A 17,580-nucleotide genomic window follows, 5' to 3' on the forward strand; every position below is an offset into this window, starting at 1 on the left:
CGGGGGAGTGTGTACTAATTAGATGAATGAGTCATGCAGGAACACACACACACACACACAGATTTGCTAAAACACATCTTGCTTAACTCAATCTGCAAATTGTATGGCTATTGTTCAACTGTCTGCTTCATTTGTCACTGACAGCGGTGGGGAAAATTCAGCCCTTTCAGCTATATTTGCAATCACTCAAGGTGTACCTGGTCAGCTACTGATGGATTTGGACAACATACTTTGTTGTTTTGGTTTTCCGAGTTTCCACTCTTAGGAAAAGGTGAAGAGATTGCACAACTTTGGAATTTATATGCCATCTTGAAAGAGATAGATTAGATAGATTAAAACAGTACTTGAATGTCCTCACAAAAATTCCAACTGAATGTAGACATAAATTTTTTTCCTGCTGCATATCCTAGTTGTTGAATTTTAAAAAAGGATGTAATTTCTAGACTATTTTCCAGAGAGAGGCAAATAAACACCAGACTATGTTTAACAAACCTTCAAGTTACACTGTCAGTCACTGTGATGTCTGCCTAGAGGCAAATTAAAGTAAATATCTTCAGCACGTTTCTGAAGGAGACATTCAATCAGCGTCATGATCTGCCCTCGATGTGTTAAACAGTTGAGGCTCATAGTTATGCTGTCTTCAAATTCATTCTGTTGAGCCTGACCTTAAGAGAATGTAAAAAAGCAATTAGTTTTAAACAGTGGGAGTGCCATCAGCGTGAAGGAAACAAATTACACAGTGGGGTGATATTTTTAGTGATTTTTAAGGAGATTATTAAAAATGAAATCTGAGCTAAAAGCTATTGTCATCTTTAAAGGTGGCACAGAGCAATACCTTCTTTTCAGACAGCTACACTCCCTAAATGGCACTCCTAGCCCCTTTCTGTGTCCTAATGAAAGGTGGTCCGGCTCATTAAACCACATCACGACTCCCCCTGGATAATCAAGCCAAACATTTCTTACACATGATTTGTTGAATTCAACCCCTTTGCCTTGTCATTCAATATTTTAGCAAACATTTATAGTGCATGCATCAGAAACCAAAACTGGGCTTTGCATTCAAAAATGTTGTTGATAACCCTTAACTAGACGTCTAACTGTGTTTAGAATTTATGGTTACCAAACGGGAAAGGTGGGGCAGAGGAATAAATTAGGAGTTTGGGATTAACATATACACACTACTATATATAAAATAGATAAACAACAAGGACCTACCATATAACAGAGGGAATTCTACTCAATATTCTGTAATAACCTATAATGGAAAAGAATCTGAAAAAGAATAGATATATGTATATGTATAACTGAATCAGTTTGCTGTACACCTGATACTAACACAACATTGTAAATCAACTATACTCCAATATAAAATAAAAATTAAAAAATAAAAATGTCACATCTTTGTGTATTCACACACGCAGACATGCACACTTTTTTGGCTTAATCATTTTGTTTTATTTTTACTTTTTGTTGACAGGATTAGCAAAATGTCATTCTATTGAAAGTTCACTTCTTTTTATTTAACTTGTAGAGCTATAGCTAAAATCGGCAGAATTTTTAAATGCTCAGCTTTGCTGTCTGCGTGTTATAGTCACTTACCTATATGCAGGTTTCTAATGCCAAGGAAGAAGTGATCTTAATGTTAAGTGTGATCATCATAAAAATCATATTTATGAAAATCAGACACATGCTGTTCTCATCGCGTCCTGAATGGAAGCTCTCGCATGGAGAACTGCCTGGTACACTCTGTAGAGCCAATGTAGATGCCAGTGCAGTTCCGTAATAAATTTATGAGCAAGAACAATACAAATGATCATGATAACTAACAACTACACGTGCTTACTCAGTCCCAGAGACTGTTCTAAGTCGTTCACATCTGCTCCATTCACTGAATCATCCTAGCAGCTCTAAGAGGGGTGTACTATTTTTAACCTTAGTTCTCAGATGTGGAAACTGAGGCTCAGAGAGGTTCAATAACCTCTCCAAGGTAGCATGACCTTGAGGAAGCTTGTATGCAAACCTCAGCAGTTTTCAGGGTCCCATTCTCTGCTACTGGGCGCTATGGCTGAACAGTAGGGGCAATTTTGCTCATCGATATACTCAGCATAATTTGATTAAAACATGAATAGTCAAAGGATGTTAGTACAGGCAGATACTATATACTAATTGTAATTTGATTCAAGTATGCGGATTTAAAGAATTATAATATAGGCCGCTGCGATATCTGAGTGTGATTAGGTTACACAGAGTCAAAGATCTCAGTCTGGGAAGATGCTTCCAGGGTCTCCATTTAACCAGGCACTTAAGCACTCCTACAGCCTCCTCCCTTTTCTCCCTAAGAGATAACTGAGTTAGACTCGGGCATCACACTTGCTTCTGTGGCTGAAATGACTCTTAGCACAGTCCTGTTTACAGTGGGTACAAATCAGTGTCCCCAAAGCTAATCTGGATAAATCAACATCATGAAATTATGTTGTTGAGATTTTCTGGCATGTGTGTAAATATTCTCACTTGGGTAATAATAGGATAATTCACATTATGAATGGAAATAAAATTAGTGAATGAATATTAATGTCTTTAAGAGACATTGCAGAACTTAGAGAAAGCATTTCTAAAAATAGGTGCCTTTTTGAAAACTGAGTAAATAAAATATTTTGGTTTAGTTTACATCCAAATTACAGATTTGTTTTGACTTAAGTTGGTCTTTGATTTTTCTGTAATACCTTCATATCTCTAAACAGTTCTGACATAATTCTTCAATGTTTTAAATATAACTATCATGTTAATTAGCTCACTTGGTCAGAATTTGGTTCAGATAACAACATGATCTTGGGTTTACTTCTCATATGGGTCAAAACAGTACATTTATGTGTAAGGATACAGAATCCTGAGCCAGACTTCCCAGGATATAAGACCAGCTCTAACATGTCAACTGTGTACCTAATGTTTATATGCTTCAGTTTCCTCATCTGTATAATGTTTGGAACAATGTATGACACACCACAAACACTATAAAAATGAAAAAATGATGGTCAAGGGAAAAAAAAGGTCCTCAAGTTTAAAAAGCAATCATAATCTCATTCTTGGTACTAAATTGGTACAGAGTAAGCCATTTGATAATGGTGTTTAAATTACCCTTAGGGAAATTATATGTGTAAATAGGTACAGATTTCTGACTCTCTAATGGCATCATATACATTATATTTTTATTCCTTTTCTTTCTAAATAGTGGAATGAACTTATAGCAGCCGATCCTAGCTCTTTTGAAAAGCACACATCTCATATTGTGTAATCACTAACACAAAACAATTGTTTTCTTCAGAATATATATAATACAGAGTTGAAGAATCTACATCAAAAATGCTCAGCTATGATGAGGCTGAGATTGAAGCCCTTTTCACAAAGGATGTTTTGTTATCTGGTGGATTTATATTGGACCAGGATTGCCAACTAAAGTCCCTTCCCTTGAAGGTTGCAATGTTGCATAATTAGTTTGCTGTTGCAGTCAGATGGCTAACAACCTTTATTCTAATCCCAGTGCAGAATGAAATAGACTCTCAGAGCTGGAAGGAAACTTGAGGTCACCTAGTTCAGCTTGCTCATATTATAGATGAGAAAACAGCCTCTGGCAGATTAAATGTCACCTGGCAAGTTAGTTAGCTGTCTATCAGGATCTCGGAAAAAAGTTGCATTTTTAAGTGGTTATTTCAGTTATCTGTTTCTGCATAAAAATTAACAATAGATAACAAAGTGGCTAAAAACAAGTATGATATATTGCTTATTAAATTGTTGATTTTTTTGAATAAGTTTGTGATTCTCTGCATTGACCTGGTAGGCTTTCTGCTCCATGTGGTGCCACCTAGGGTCACGTACACAGATCTGTTTATCAGAGAGCTCTGTGGAGAACCCTCAGTTGGGGCACCTCAGTTCTCCTTTCCATGGCCTCTTTCTCCATATGCTGTCTTGGCCTCCAGGGAATCTCCGTGGAGCCTCTCTCTCCTGCAGAATATTCTGTGACTGAAATGGCACATGTTTTAGCCTTAACTCTTAACATAGTCTTCCTTTCAATGACTACACATTATTGTCTTTAAAGCTTATCTGTAAAAACCCATTTCAAGAAATTATGCTGTTGGGATAATTTCCTTACAGGATAGTGGCTGTGTTACAAGACAATGCATCTCAAGAGAATAAATCCCAATGTATAAGTGGTTATCAAAACGACTTGTGTCAAACTTGCGGATAACCATTGGTCAAAGAAAAGTATTATGGTCCAGACCAGCATAATATGAGAGGGCATTATAATAGAGTGTAAATTATGGAAGATGTGTTCATTTGGAGCTACCCATGTGCCTTCCGACCATGGTGGCAGATAATTTATGTGGTCAAAGTCAAAAGAGCAAGTTGTGGGCTTCCCTGGTGGTGCAGTGGTTGAGAATCTGCCTGCCAATGCAGGGGACACGGGTTCGAGCCCTGGTCTGGGAAGATCCCACATGCCGCGGAGCAACTAGGCCCGTGAGCCACAACTACTGAGCCTGCGCGTCTGGAGCCTGTGCTCCATGACAAGAGAGGCCGCGATAGTGAGAGGCCCGCGCACCGTGATGAAGAGTGGCCCCCGCTTGCCACAACTGGAGAAAGCCCTCGCACAGAAACGAAGACCCAACACAACCAAAAATAAATAAATAAATAAACAATAACTAAAAGAGCAAGTTGTGAGAACACAATATATTAACACATAGAACTGATGCGTCTCTAATTAATTTCTTGCCTTGCTTCACTGAAACAATCCTACAGTAGACTGTAGGATTAGGATGAAACTTTCCAAAATATGATAAGCAACAGGAATATTCACGTTGGTTTTGGCAGCTACTGTTTCTTTTTTTAATTGAAGTATAGTTGATTTACAGTATTATATTAGTTTCAGGTGTCTAGCATAGTGGTTCAGTATTTTTATAGATTATACTCCATTAAAAGTTATTACCAGATAATGGCTGTATTTCCCTATGCTATGCAATATATCCTTGCTGCCTATCTTTTTTTTTTTTTAAACAACAGTCATTTTTAAAATTTATTTATTTATTTATTTATGGCTGTGTTGGGTCTTCGTTTCTGTGCGAGGGCTTTCTCTAGTTGCAGTGAGCGGGGACCACTCTTCATCGCGGTGCACGGGCCTCTCACTATCGCAGCCTCTCTTGTTGCGGAGCACAGGCTCCAGATGCGCAGGCTAAGTAGTTGTGGCTCACAGGCCTAGTTGCTCCGCGGCATGTGGGATCTTCCCAGACCAGGGCTCGAACCCGTGTCCCCTGCATTGGCAGGCAGATTCTCAACCACTGCACCACCAGGGAAGCCCCTATCTATTTTATATATAGTAATCTGTATCTCTTAATCCCATACCTGTATCTTGCCCCTCCTCCCTCCCCTCGCCCCTCTGGTAACCACTAGTTTGTTCTCTGTATCCATGAGTCTGTTTCTGTTTTGCTATATACATCCAATTGTTTTATTTTTTTAGATTACACATATAAATGATATACAGTATTTGTCTTTCTCTGACTTCTTTCACTGAGCATAATATTCTCTAAAAGTCCATCCACATTGCTGCAAATGGCAGAATTTCATTAATTTTTATGGCTGAGTAATATTCCATTGTATATATGTACCACATCTCCTTTACCCATTCATCTGTTGATGGGCATGTGGGTTGCTTCCAAATCTTGGCTATTGTGAATAATGCTGCTGTGAACATCGGGGTGCATGTATCTTTTCAAATTAGTGTTTTCATTTTCTTCCAGATATATACCCAGGGGTGGAATTGCTGGATCATATGGTAGTTCTATTTTTAGTTTTTTGAGGAATCTCCGTACTGTTTTCCATAGTGGCTGCATTAATTTACATTTCCACCAACAGCATATGAGCGTTCCCTTTTCTCCACATCCTCAACAGCATTTGTTATTTGTAGACTTTTTGATGATGACCATTTTGACAGGTGTGAGGTAATATCTCATGTGAGGTGATATCTCAATGATATCTCATTGATTTGCCTTTCTCTAATAATTAACAATGTTGTGCATCTTTTATCATACCTGTTAGCCATCTATATGTCTTCTTTGGAAAAATGTCTATTCAGGTCTTCTGCCCATTTTTGATTGGATTGTTCATTTTTTTGATATTGAGTTGTGTGAGCTGTTTATATATTGTGGATATTAACCCCTTGTTGGACATATCATTTGCAAATATTTTCCTCCCATTCAGTAGTTTGTCTTTTTGTTTTGTTGATTCTTTTTTTTTTAGCTGTGAAAAAGGTTTTAAGTCCCATTTGCTTATTTTTGCTTTTATTTCTTTTGCCATAGGAGGATGATTCAAGAAAATATTGCTACAATTTACAGCAAAGAGTGTTCTGCCTATATTCTCTTCTAGGAGTTTTATGATTTCGGGTCTTAACACAGGTTTTTAATCCATTTTGAGTTTGTTTTATATATAGTGTGAGGATATGTTCTTATCTCATTGTTTTACATGTAGTTGTCCAGTTTTCCCAACATCACTTATTGAAGAGACTGTGTTTTCCCCATTGTATATTCTTGCTTCCTTTGTCAAAGATTAATTATTGTAGCTGTGTGGGTTTAATTATGGGCTCTCTGTTCTGTTCCATTGATTTGTCTATTTTTGTGCCAGTACTATACTGTTTTACTTACTGTAGCTTTGTAGTATAGTCTGAAGTTTGGGCGGGTGATAACACCAGCTTTTTGCTTTTTTCTCAAGATTGCTTGGCAATTCAGAGTCTTTTGTGGTTACACATGAATTTTAGGAGATTTTTGTTCTAGTTCTGTGAAAAAAATTCATGAGTATTTTGATAGTGATTGCATTAAATCTATAGATTGCTTTGGGTAGCATGGACATTTTATCGATATTAATTCTTCCAGGCCAAGACCATGGGGCATCTCTCCACTTCTTTGTATCTCTTCAATTTCCTTCATCAGTGTTTTATAGTTTTCAGAATATAGGTCTTTCACCTCCTTAGTTAAGTTCATTCCCAGGTATTTTATTCTTTTTTTTTTTTTTTTTTTTTTTTTTTTTTTTATTATTATTTATTTTTTTTGGCTGTGTTGGGTCTTCGGTTCGTGCGAGGGCTTTCTCCAGTTGCGGCAAGCGGGGGCCACTCTTCATCGCGGTGCGGGGACCGCTCTTCATCGCGGTGCGCGGGCCTTTCACTATCGCGGCCCCTCCTGTTGCGGGGCACAGGCTCCAGACGCGCAGGCTCAGTAGTTGTGGCTCACGGGCCCAGCCACTCCGTGGCATGTGGGATCTTCCCAGACCAGGGCTCGAACCCGCGTCCCCTGCATTAGCAGGCAGATTCTCAACCACTGCGCCACCAGGGAAGCCCTATTTTATTCTTTTTGATGTGATTTTAAATGGGATTTTTTAAACATTCTCTTTCTGATAATTCATTATTAGTGTATAGAAAAGCAAAAGATTTCTGTATGCTTCATCTTGTATCCTGAAACTTTGCTAAATTCATTTATTTGTTCTAATAGTTTTCTTGGTGGAGACTTTAGGGTTTTCTATATAATGCATCATGTCATCTGTAAATAGTGACAGTTTTACTTTTTCCCTTTTAAGTTGGATGCCTTTTATTTATTTTTCCTGTCTGATTGCTGTGGCTAGGACTTCCAATACTATGTTAAGTAAAAGTGGCAAGAGTGGGCATCCTTGTCTTTTTCCTGAATTTAGAGGAAAGAATTTCAGCTTTTCACCATGGAGTATGATATTAGCTGTGGGTTTTTTCATAAATGGCTTTTGTTATACTGAGATAAGTTCTCTCTATATTCAGTATGATGAGAGTTTTTTTTAATCATGAATGGATATTGAATTTTGTCCAATGCTTTTTCTAGAGCTATTGAGATGATCATGTGATTTTTATCCTTCCTTTTGTTAATGTGTTGTATCTCATGGATTTATTTGAGAATATTGAACCATCCTTGCATTCCTGGAATAATTCCAACTTGATCATGGTGTATGATCCTTTTTATATGTTGTTGGATTTGATTTGCTAATATTTTGTTGAGGATTTTTGCATCTATACAAAATTAAAGATATTGGCCTGTAATTTTGTTTTTTGTAGTGTCTTTGGGTTTGGTATCATGGTAATGGTGGCCTTGTAGAATGAATTTGGGAGTGTTCTGTCATCTTCAATTTCTTAAAAGCAGTTTGAGAAGGGTGGGTATTAGCTTTTCTTTATATGTTTGGTAGAATTCCCTTGTGAATCCATCCAGTCCTGGACCTTTGTTTGCTTGGAGTTTTTTTTTATTACAAATTCAATTTCACTACTAGTGATTGGTCTATTCAAATTGTCTGTTTCTTCTTGATTCAGTCTTAGCAGGTTGTTTGTTTCTACAAATTTATTTACTTCTTGTAGTTTGTCCAATTTGTTAGCCACTGTTTCTTTATTTCAGATAGTGAGATTCGATAAACCAGGCATCTGTCAATATTTCAACATTTAAATATTCAACCATAACACTAGAAAAAATATTTCCAATGCATATGTAATAAAAAAGTGAAGGCATGAGAACACAACTTTGCGTGTGATTTACCAAAAGAAAGAACGAGACTTCAGTGTGTCTTTTATTTGGGATGAAGATTATTCTGGCCTTGACCCTATAGTGAACTGCTGCAGCCAGTAACTCAGAAAGGAAAAAAAAAAAAAGTGCTTCCATTAAACTGGCAGCCTCCTAACAAATTTTGCCCATCAGCACGCACACACATCAGTCATGAAGGCATGTCTTCCATGAGGCTTCTCTTGGCCGCTCTCAAGTCCTTGACACACACCTTGTCACTGACAGCTAGTATGCAAATTGCCTAAAAGCTCCATTAGGCTGATCTAGGCAAGGGAAGCCCATCTGTCAGTTCCGTGACACTTTCCCTTTTGGATCCTCATGTGGGAATATGTTCTTGAGACACCCAGATGGATGAATTTGTGCCAGTGTCTGGAATCACCAACCTTGGAGGAAATTGTCACTTCTACTTTTTTTTTATAGACTTTAATATTTGATCTCCTCTTCCCCCTGCTAATAAAGAATAAAATTTAAATGGATGGAAAAGTTTTCTATTCTAAATAAAAAGGACACATTATTATTTTATGCATAGAAGAAGGAACATGATGAGCCCTCTGTTTGGGAAATCATGGTATTACTGGGTGTTTTCCAATACTGTGTGTGTGGTCTGATCTTCACAGGAGAGAACACACAATTTCAAATTAGCTGGAACTTGTCAGCTGTTGCTGATAGAGGTTGGAAGTTTTGGGGAAAAACAGTGACATGGCATTATTTCAACAGGCCTGCCTATTAAAGGCATTGATTGGAAATGGCCTCATGATTCCTATCCCCTCTTTCTTCTTTTTTAAAAAAGACAACAATTACATGTAAGCAATTGGAAAAGGAAGTCTAACCTCCTTGTTCCAATGGTTTTATGAGCATACTCAAGTCTCTTGCCCATCTCAAGTTGAAATCCCAAGAGAAAAGTTAGAATTGGCAACAGCAGATTCAGAAAAGCACCTATAACTATGATCGTTGATATCTGTTCATTATAAACAAACTTCTTTTATCCATCTGGTCTACCAGAATGGTCCACTCATGTTTCTTTCTAAATGAAGGTAGAGTGGCATAAAGGTAATGTTGGCCTCACCAAGCTGGGAAGAAAACATTAAGGATCAGAAAATAGTTCATAGAAATGTACAGTAAATTATAATCTAGAACCAGGAAGATAAAATGTTTCCTCTTTTTGAAAAATTCACAACTCTATGTTAAACGATATATGCAGGTATGTGAAAGGTTTATGATGGGACAGGACTGATGCTTTTGATCATTTTGGCACCTAAATGGTTAATTTCATCAGATTTAGAGTCTGCTTTCCATTTTTCAGGAAATGGTCCAAAAAACGGACTGTTGTTATTGACAGGACTACCAAACTAGTTATTATTTGCTAATAATGTTGTGTTAAAAGTCTGAGCAGAGCATCTTGCCAGAGAGAGAGTAAAACTTTTACGCCCAACAGTGTTTGGATGAGCAAGATAATTATACCCTTGTCCACAGCAGATGCTCTGTTCTTCGCTTTGGCAGTTTCCCTGTTCAGTGTGCAAATAATTTTCTCCACTGAAGTTGGTGGCTATTTGTGACAAATATATTTCTTTTCCAACAAAGAATGGATCTTTTCCATCATCACTCACAAATAGCCACTGAATTGAGTTTTTATTGTTTTAAACACACACGCAAATCTGATATGAAGCAGAAAGAAATTTATGTTCATGTCCCATAGCCATCAGAGGATGTGATACGAAGAAAGAAGTTATTTACCAAACTAGTTGGAAAAATACATTGTAACAATTATTTCAATATCCTTATTAAAATAAAATTTTAAAAATTATGTCTCAATGTTGATAGGCAAATTAATTTTTAATTCAAGTATACACAAGTTCAGTTTATAATGGAATAGATCTTTATTTACATGTATTGATATTTACAAAGATCTTACGCGCTCTCTCTATCTCTGTATTTTTGTAACAGGCAAAATTTAGTTGATACATATATAGTGAGACCTAGAATATGGAGTTCACTTCCCTCACAGTTTTGACAGACATGTGTGACTGTCCTATGTTTGAAAAGATGAGTGTATTCTTGGCCAGTGATGAGTAAATATATTTCCGTAACTTCTCTTGGCTCAGCCCAGCTGCTATAACTCTGTCTATAAGCACCAGGCTAGCAGGTGTTTGGCAGAGAGTTGCAGAAGGAGAAGAAAGGAGGAGATCTATTTTCCATATCTCCTTTTTTCTGCTCTTCACACAGGCCCCCATCAGTAGAAAGGCAGGCACAGCCTCTCCTCAAGATGCCATGTTTTCACAACCATATAGCACAGCATACATTTATCTCATAAAACTAAGAAAGTAATTGGGGGTTAGGTTTCTGGATTATCCCAGGATCTACCAAGAACAATCACTATTGACAAGATTTTTATGGTAAAATTCAACATCTAGCAAATGACTAAGTACCAACTGAAAGACTGGTCCTCAGTACAGTAAGTCTCCTACATACAAACGAGTTCTGTTCAGAGTGTGCGTTAAGTCCAATTGGTTCGTAAGTCCAAGAAAGTTAGCCTAGGTACCCAATGAACACAATCAGCTGTTTAAGTTCACACAAATAATACATAAAAAACAACAACAACAAAAACCATTTTTAATCTTACAGTATAGTACCTTGAAAAGCACAGTAGTATTGTACAATAGCTGGCATACAGGGCCTGGCACTGAGTGAACAGGCAAGAAGAGTTACTGACTGGAGGAGGGAGAGGAGGTGGGAGATGGTAGAGCTGAAGGATCATCAGCAATAGGAGATGGAAGGCAAGCTGCAATTTCACTCATGCCTGACGTTGATGGCACAGGTTCTGGTTCCTTGCTGGAACCAGCTGCACATTCGCCTCTTTGAAAGGTCACAAATTGAAGGTTCATATGTAGGGGACTTACTGTATATAAAGTGTTGAGGGTCAGGGCCCCACGCCCTGTCCTCAACTCTCCAGTGTGCCAAGTCAGGGAGAGCTACTAAAGGATGAAATACTGCACAGAATATTTATCACCAGCAGAGGCAGGAGGAAAAGGGCCCCTAAATAGAGCCTTAAGCAGGGAGGAGATAAATCTGCCTGTGATACAGGTTTCTCAGAGGAGGTGGAATTTGAGTCAGGATATGTAGGTTTTCTCCTACCAGGGGGAGCCAGGAGGAGGGCATCCCACATAGAACAAGAGCACTGATCTGGAGGCAGTAGATTCCACTTTGCCAAACTCTCGAACACCACGATTAGGTGAGATGGCACAAAAAAGGATAAGTGGCCTGTTTGAACATTGACATCATTTCTCTCCTCTTCGAAGTTGCAGCTGAAAAATAAGGAACAATCCAGTATAGTCTCGAGAAGATACTAGACTATGATGTACAGTCCTATCCTAATAAAGATCTAATAACTCATGTATTTATAAATATATTTCTAGTTGTATGTAAGAGTCACATTGAGATATTATTGAAGATGGTATCAGGACACTAGGATTCTAGGTGCGTGCAGGGTTAAATGAGATTAGTGATAACTCCTACTCACATGGCACTGCCAGGTCATTGTTATCTTAGATCTTCAGTGTGAAACTTTCACCTCTGTTTCCAGATGAAGAGAATTGAGTGTGCGTGGACCATTCACAGAACTGAATTGCTGCTTCAAATGGCACATCCCAAGTTATAAATAACTGAGCCAATCGTGTGTAAAGTTGGGAACTTCCTTCCCAGTTGAATGATCAATGAGGAACCAGGGACGTAGTCCTCCTGGTCTCCTCCTTCCTTTCACTTAACCTTCCCCGTACAGGCTGCACTCTGTCCTCTCATTTCTTTCGTTTTTAAATTAATTTTTATTGGAGTATAGTTGACATGTATCCACTCTTTTTTAGATTCTTTTCTCATATAGGTCATTACAGAGTATTGACTAGAGTTCCCTTTGCTATACAGTAGGTCCTTATTAGTTATCTATTTTATATATTGTACTGTGTATATTGTCAATCACAATCTACCAATTTATCCACCCTGCCTTTCCCCCGGTAACCATAAGTTTGCTTTCTACATCTGTGACTCTACTTCTGTTTTGTAATTAAGTTCACTTGTACCATTTTTTTAGATTCCACATGTAAGCGATGTCATATGGTGTTTGTCTTTCTCTGCCTGACTTACTTGTCCTCTCGTTTCTAATCACGTATCTGACATATCTATCCTTTCACACCCTTCCCCTGTGGGAAGGAGCTTATATACCTTCAGCATAAACAACCGACTTGGGGATATTACTTTCTCTTTGTTGAGAATTTTTTCAGGTTTTATGATGAGGTCCATTTCTATCAATGTTGAAGCATTTTTAGTGGTTTCTGGGTTTATCCTCGTGTCTGGTTTTTGTAATAAATACATACAAAAACGGAACTGTAATCACATAAAGAGGAATTACCTGGTTAAGCAAATTTTACAAAATATTACAGAAAAAAATATATCCTTCTCATGAGATAGCCCAGAAAAGGACCACACACTTTTTCCATTACGTGTGTATAGCTGAATCTGTTTCTCACCTCACTTTCATTCTTTAGGAATTACCACCAGGGTCTCTTGGTTAAAAAAAAAAATGAGTTCGAACCCCAAACAAAGGAATATCATTCTCCCTCAAATAACTTAATTACTCAGAAATGCTTTTTGGCAAAACGCAGTTTCTAACATCTTCCATCTCCCTGCAATTTATCCATACTCTGGATTACCTCATTCATTCATTCTGACAGGGGACTGTATTTGTATCATTGCCTGACAGATGTGTTACATGTTTCAGTCTTAAAATATTCGACTCTGAGCTCAGGGCTGCATACTTGGGGGATGATGTTAAATCAGCCTCGGCGTCGCACTGCTGCCATCGCGCCAAATAACTCAGGGGAAAATGATAAGGGTATAAAGAGATCAGTAAGGCAAGAGAATCCATGCTTTCAAAAGTAAGGCAAAAAAAAAAAAAAAAAAAAGTAAGGCAAAATAGGAAAAAGACTATCAGTCAAGCACTGGGGAGCAAATAAAGCAAGAACAGGCCGTGTTTGGGACACCCTTACGCCGCAGTGAGCCATTACCCTGTGAGTAGTAAATTCTCTTACGTTTGCCTAACTCCTGTAATATAGGTCATGCTAAAATACAGCCGTAAGACTCACCGGCACATCGATCAGCCTGGCATTGCTCTCTCTTCTCTCCTAATAGAATAAAATGAGGACATGCCTGATGAATGCTGTGAAGGACAATCCCAGGTCATTTCTATGGGAGCCATCACAACGGAGCAGTCTCCCTGCTTAAAGAAGATCTGTATGACTCACATCTTTGTAAATGTGAAATATGCAAATACGCTTCTGCCCTTTGAGATGATATCACTCAAGGGAGACCTCATAAGTGCCTGGTTGTGTTGGATTTTTTGGTGGAAAACCAGCAAACTGTAGAAACTGGCATCCTTTATTGAGTCATAGGTACTCAGACGTGCATCAAAAAGCAATCATTTCTTTTTTTTAGCAAAGGCATTGCATTATTCTAAATTTGCAAAAAAAAAAAAAAAATGAGAATCACTTGCAGACAGAAGAGAGTAAAATTTATGAACATTTGCAAATAAGAATTTTTTTTTATATGCTAATGATCACGGAGACTGTGTGAAGATGGTCCAGCTTTCCTCAGCTGCCGTTAAGGTGCTTGGTCCTTGGGGTGAGGCCCTCGCTTCATCCCGCGACTAGCACTGAGTCCGGCAGCCCCCGTCTAGCACTTGCCTGCACCATGGCCTCCGTCTTGGAGCTCGCCTGCATCTTACTCAGCCCTCATCCTGCACCATGATGAGGTGCTGGGCACTGAGGATAAAATCAATGCCCTCATTAAAGCAGCCAGTATAAATGTTTAACCTTTCTGGCCACACTTGTTTGCAAAGGCTTTGGCCAATGTCAACATCAGGAGCCTCATCTGCAATGTGGGGGCTGGTGGACCTGCCCAGCAGGAGGTCCTGCCCCCTCCGCCACTGATGCCCCAGCTGAGAATAAGAAAGTAGAAGCAAAGAAACAAGTATCTGAAGAGTCTGATGGTGGCATGGGCTTTGGTCTTTTTGACTAAACCTCTTTAGTAACACGTTCAATAAAAAGCTGAGCTCTAAAAAAAAAAAAAAAAAAAAAAGGTCCAGAGCCCTTGAATATCAGTTGAAGGAAGATACTCTTTAGCATTTCATGATTTTCTTTCTTTTTTTTTTTAACATTTGGATAAAGTGTGAAAATTAAGTTTTGTTTTAGGAAGATAAAGCTTAAGGTTGTGTGCAGGACAGATTACAGTATCAATACTTGGAGCCTGGGAACAGGAAACACAATTTGGAGACAGGAACATTGATCCATATGTGAAATGAAGTGCTCCCAGACAAGAGCAGAGGCAAGGGAGTGAATGGAGAAAGACAGATGTGAGAGGCACAGCGAAGGAAGCATAAGCAGGACTTGGTTGCCCGGATGAGACAGAGCCATGAAGATCAAAAACAGATGTATCCAGATGTTAAGTCACCAAAGCACAGTTGATCTGTGAAAAATGGCTGCTAAGTGAAAGTTGAACATTCAAGACATAATGTGTTATGAAACGTTGCTGCCGTGATTTGGGGCAACACGTGGAGATGCCCAGAAGCACAGCAGGTATCCAGAAAAGGACACCAGGGGATGCAGGCTGAAAGCAGGCTGTGGGCGGAAAAAACAACATGTGAGAAAGCATGGGTGCAAATGACCACAGAGGACTCACGTCTGAAAGTGGAAATCCCTGATTGGTATGGGGAGGGGTGGAGGGGAGGCTGGGGAGGCTGGTGGAGAAGAGATGGCAGCAGGTTTGCTTAGAAGCTGTTGAAATTTAAGCTTTAGGGTCCCTCCTCTTCTCCTCCCTTTTCAATAGTCCTATATCTAATCTTATATCTTCATTCTGTATTCTTCTTCTTAAAAAGTCCAGTGACCATCCAAATTGGACACATAAACTTTAGCCCCACAAAAGCCACATTCTTCCGTTGCCTAGAAGTGTGTTCACATGGTCATATGGGCTTGGAAAATTTGCAAAAGATATTTTGATAACAGCTGGTTAAGACCCTGTCCTTTTCCATGTCAGCTGCCCCATCCTCACTTTTCCCAAGTGGTGGTGGTATTTTGGAATTCCGCTGAGGGGAGGCTGGTAGGGATGAACTTAGTCTGGATACATGCATGTTTGTGTTAACACTAGCTGTCCTGTGGTAAGAATGGTTTCCAAGAATCTCAAACTGCCCACTGTGTGATCTTCTGGGCATTGTGGCAGTCATACCCGGCCACGAGATCCTAGTGTGTTAGGTGTGTTGCCTCCGGCCCCTAACACTGCAAGTATATGGGAAGGAGGAGAAAAGATTTATTTGCAAGATCTGAAGCCAAAAGATAAGTCTATGCAAAATTCTTCCCAATTTTTTCTCCCCAAATTTGTCATGCCAACCATTTATAAGCCATTACCATTAATGAGTTGTGAAGCTGAAGAAAAAAAATATTCTAAACTATCGATTGAAAATATGTATAACTCATTCACTTTGCTGTACACGTGAAACTAATACAACATTGTAAATCAGCTATGCTCCAATAAAAAATAAAACATAAAATAAAATAAAAATAAAATCTATTCCTAAAAAAAAGCCTCTCTACCAGCCACTAGAGGACAGACAGAATTACTTTTTTATTCTCTCTACAGAAAATATTATGAAATTACTGTCATATTATGAGAGAAAGAGTATGCAGACAAAAAAGAAGGAGAATTATTTTTGAAGTGTGTCAGGGTGTTAACATTGTTATTTCAACACTTTCAATGCTTATGTTTTTAAAAAAATTTATCAGCTTTTTAAAATTGGTGATTTGTTGCAACACTTTTTCATTCTAAATGAATATTCATTTTTGTAACCAGTTTTATACTGATAAATTTTATTCTTTTTTTAATGAATCCTCCTGCCCCCAGTTTGTAGTTTTAGGTATTACAAAACCTGGATCTCTCCCTGCATTGGGGGGTTGATCTTAATTTCATAATGAAGTACATAATCTTAATGTCTGGCCCAACCATGCAGACCATTTTGGAATTAAACACCTGCTGTGATCTGAATGTTTGTGTCCCCTCCCCCCACCAAATTCCTGTGTTAAAATTCTAATGTCCAATGTGACAGTATTAAGATGGGGGAGCCTTAGGGAGATGCTTAGATCACGAGGGTGGAGCCCTGGTGAATGGGATTAGTGCTCTTATAAAGACCCCACAGAACACCCTTTGCCCCTTTGCCCTGTGAGGATACAGGATAATCTGGGAGCTGGGAGAGGGTCCTCACCCAACCATGCTGGCCTCAGATCTTGAACCTCCAGCCTTCAAAACTGTGAGAAATATAAAATTCTGTTGTTTATAAGCCACCCAGCCTATGGTAATTTGTTATAGCAGCAGGAAGGAACTAGCGGCATCCGTTGCTTTCAGCTTTTGTGTGTTCACCCTTTTTACGTTCTGTCATCTAGCTCTACTCTATAATATCCTCATCCTCTAATTCTTATAATTACAGAATGTCTTAGTGGTTTGTATATTAGTGGAATACATTACTATTCCCTAATACTCTATATCCCAATGCAGTTTAAAAAGAGTTCCACTCTCTGCATAACATAGTATTTGAGAAATATATTTAACCAGAACTTTAATACTGGTTCAAATCATAGATAAGTGGTTCAAATCAAAACTGCAGAATATAAACCAGAGTTAAGATCTCGACCTGTAACATTATTCCATGTAGAGGATTTCAGGAATTAGAACTAGTTTATTTAGTAAAGTATTGTCAGAAGTACACAAATGATCTTGAATGGAGAGAGATTATCTACCACCTATCATTACTCCATTAAAACAAATGTTATATAATTAAATATTAAATGCTAAATAATAATGGAGTCATTTTATAACGAATATATAAGATGTATTCTAGCCCACAGGAAGACCACCCATTGAAATTGAAGTTTATATAATGAAC

At 38.4% G+C, this 17,580-nt stretch overlaps 1 protein-coding gene and 1 pseudogene across 8 annotated transcripts in view; both read left to right on the top strand.

Annotated features, from left to right (window-relative positions):
• The window catches only part of RBMS3 (RNA binding motif single stranded interacting protein 3), a 718,377-nt gene that overhangs the window by 128,405 nt on the left and 572,392 nt on the right, over positions 1-17,580 (top strand). The window lies entirely within an intron of this gene.
• On the top strand, positions 14,343-14,669 carry LOC132374068 (large ribosomal subunit protein P1-like; annotated as a pseudogene).

Source organism: Balaenoptera ricei, chromosome 11, assembly GCF_028023285.1.
Source record: "Balaenoptera ricei isolate mBalRic1 chromosome 11, mBalRic1.hap2, whole genome shotgun sequence".
Taxonomy (NCBI): domain Eukaryota; kingdom Metazoa; phylum Chordata; class Mammalia; order Artiodactyla; family Balaenopteridae; genus Balaenoptera; species Balaenoptera ricei.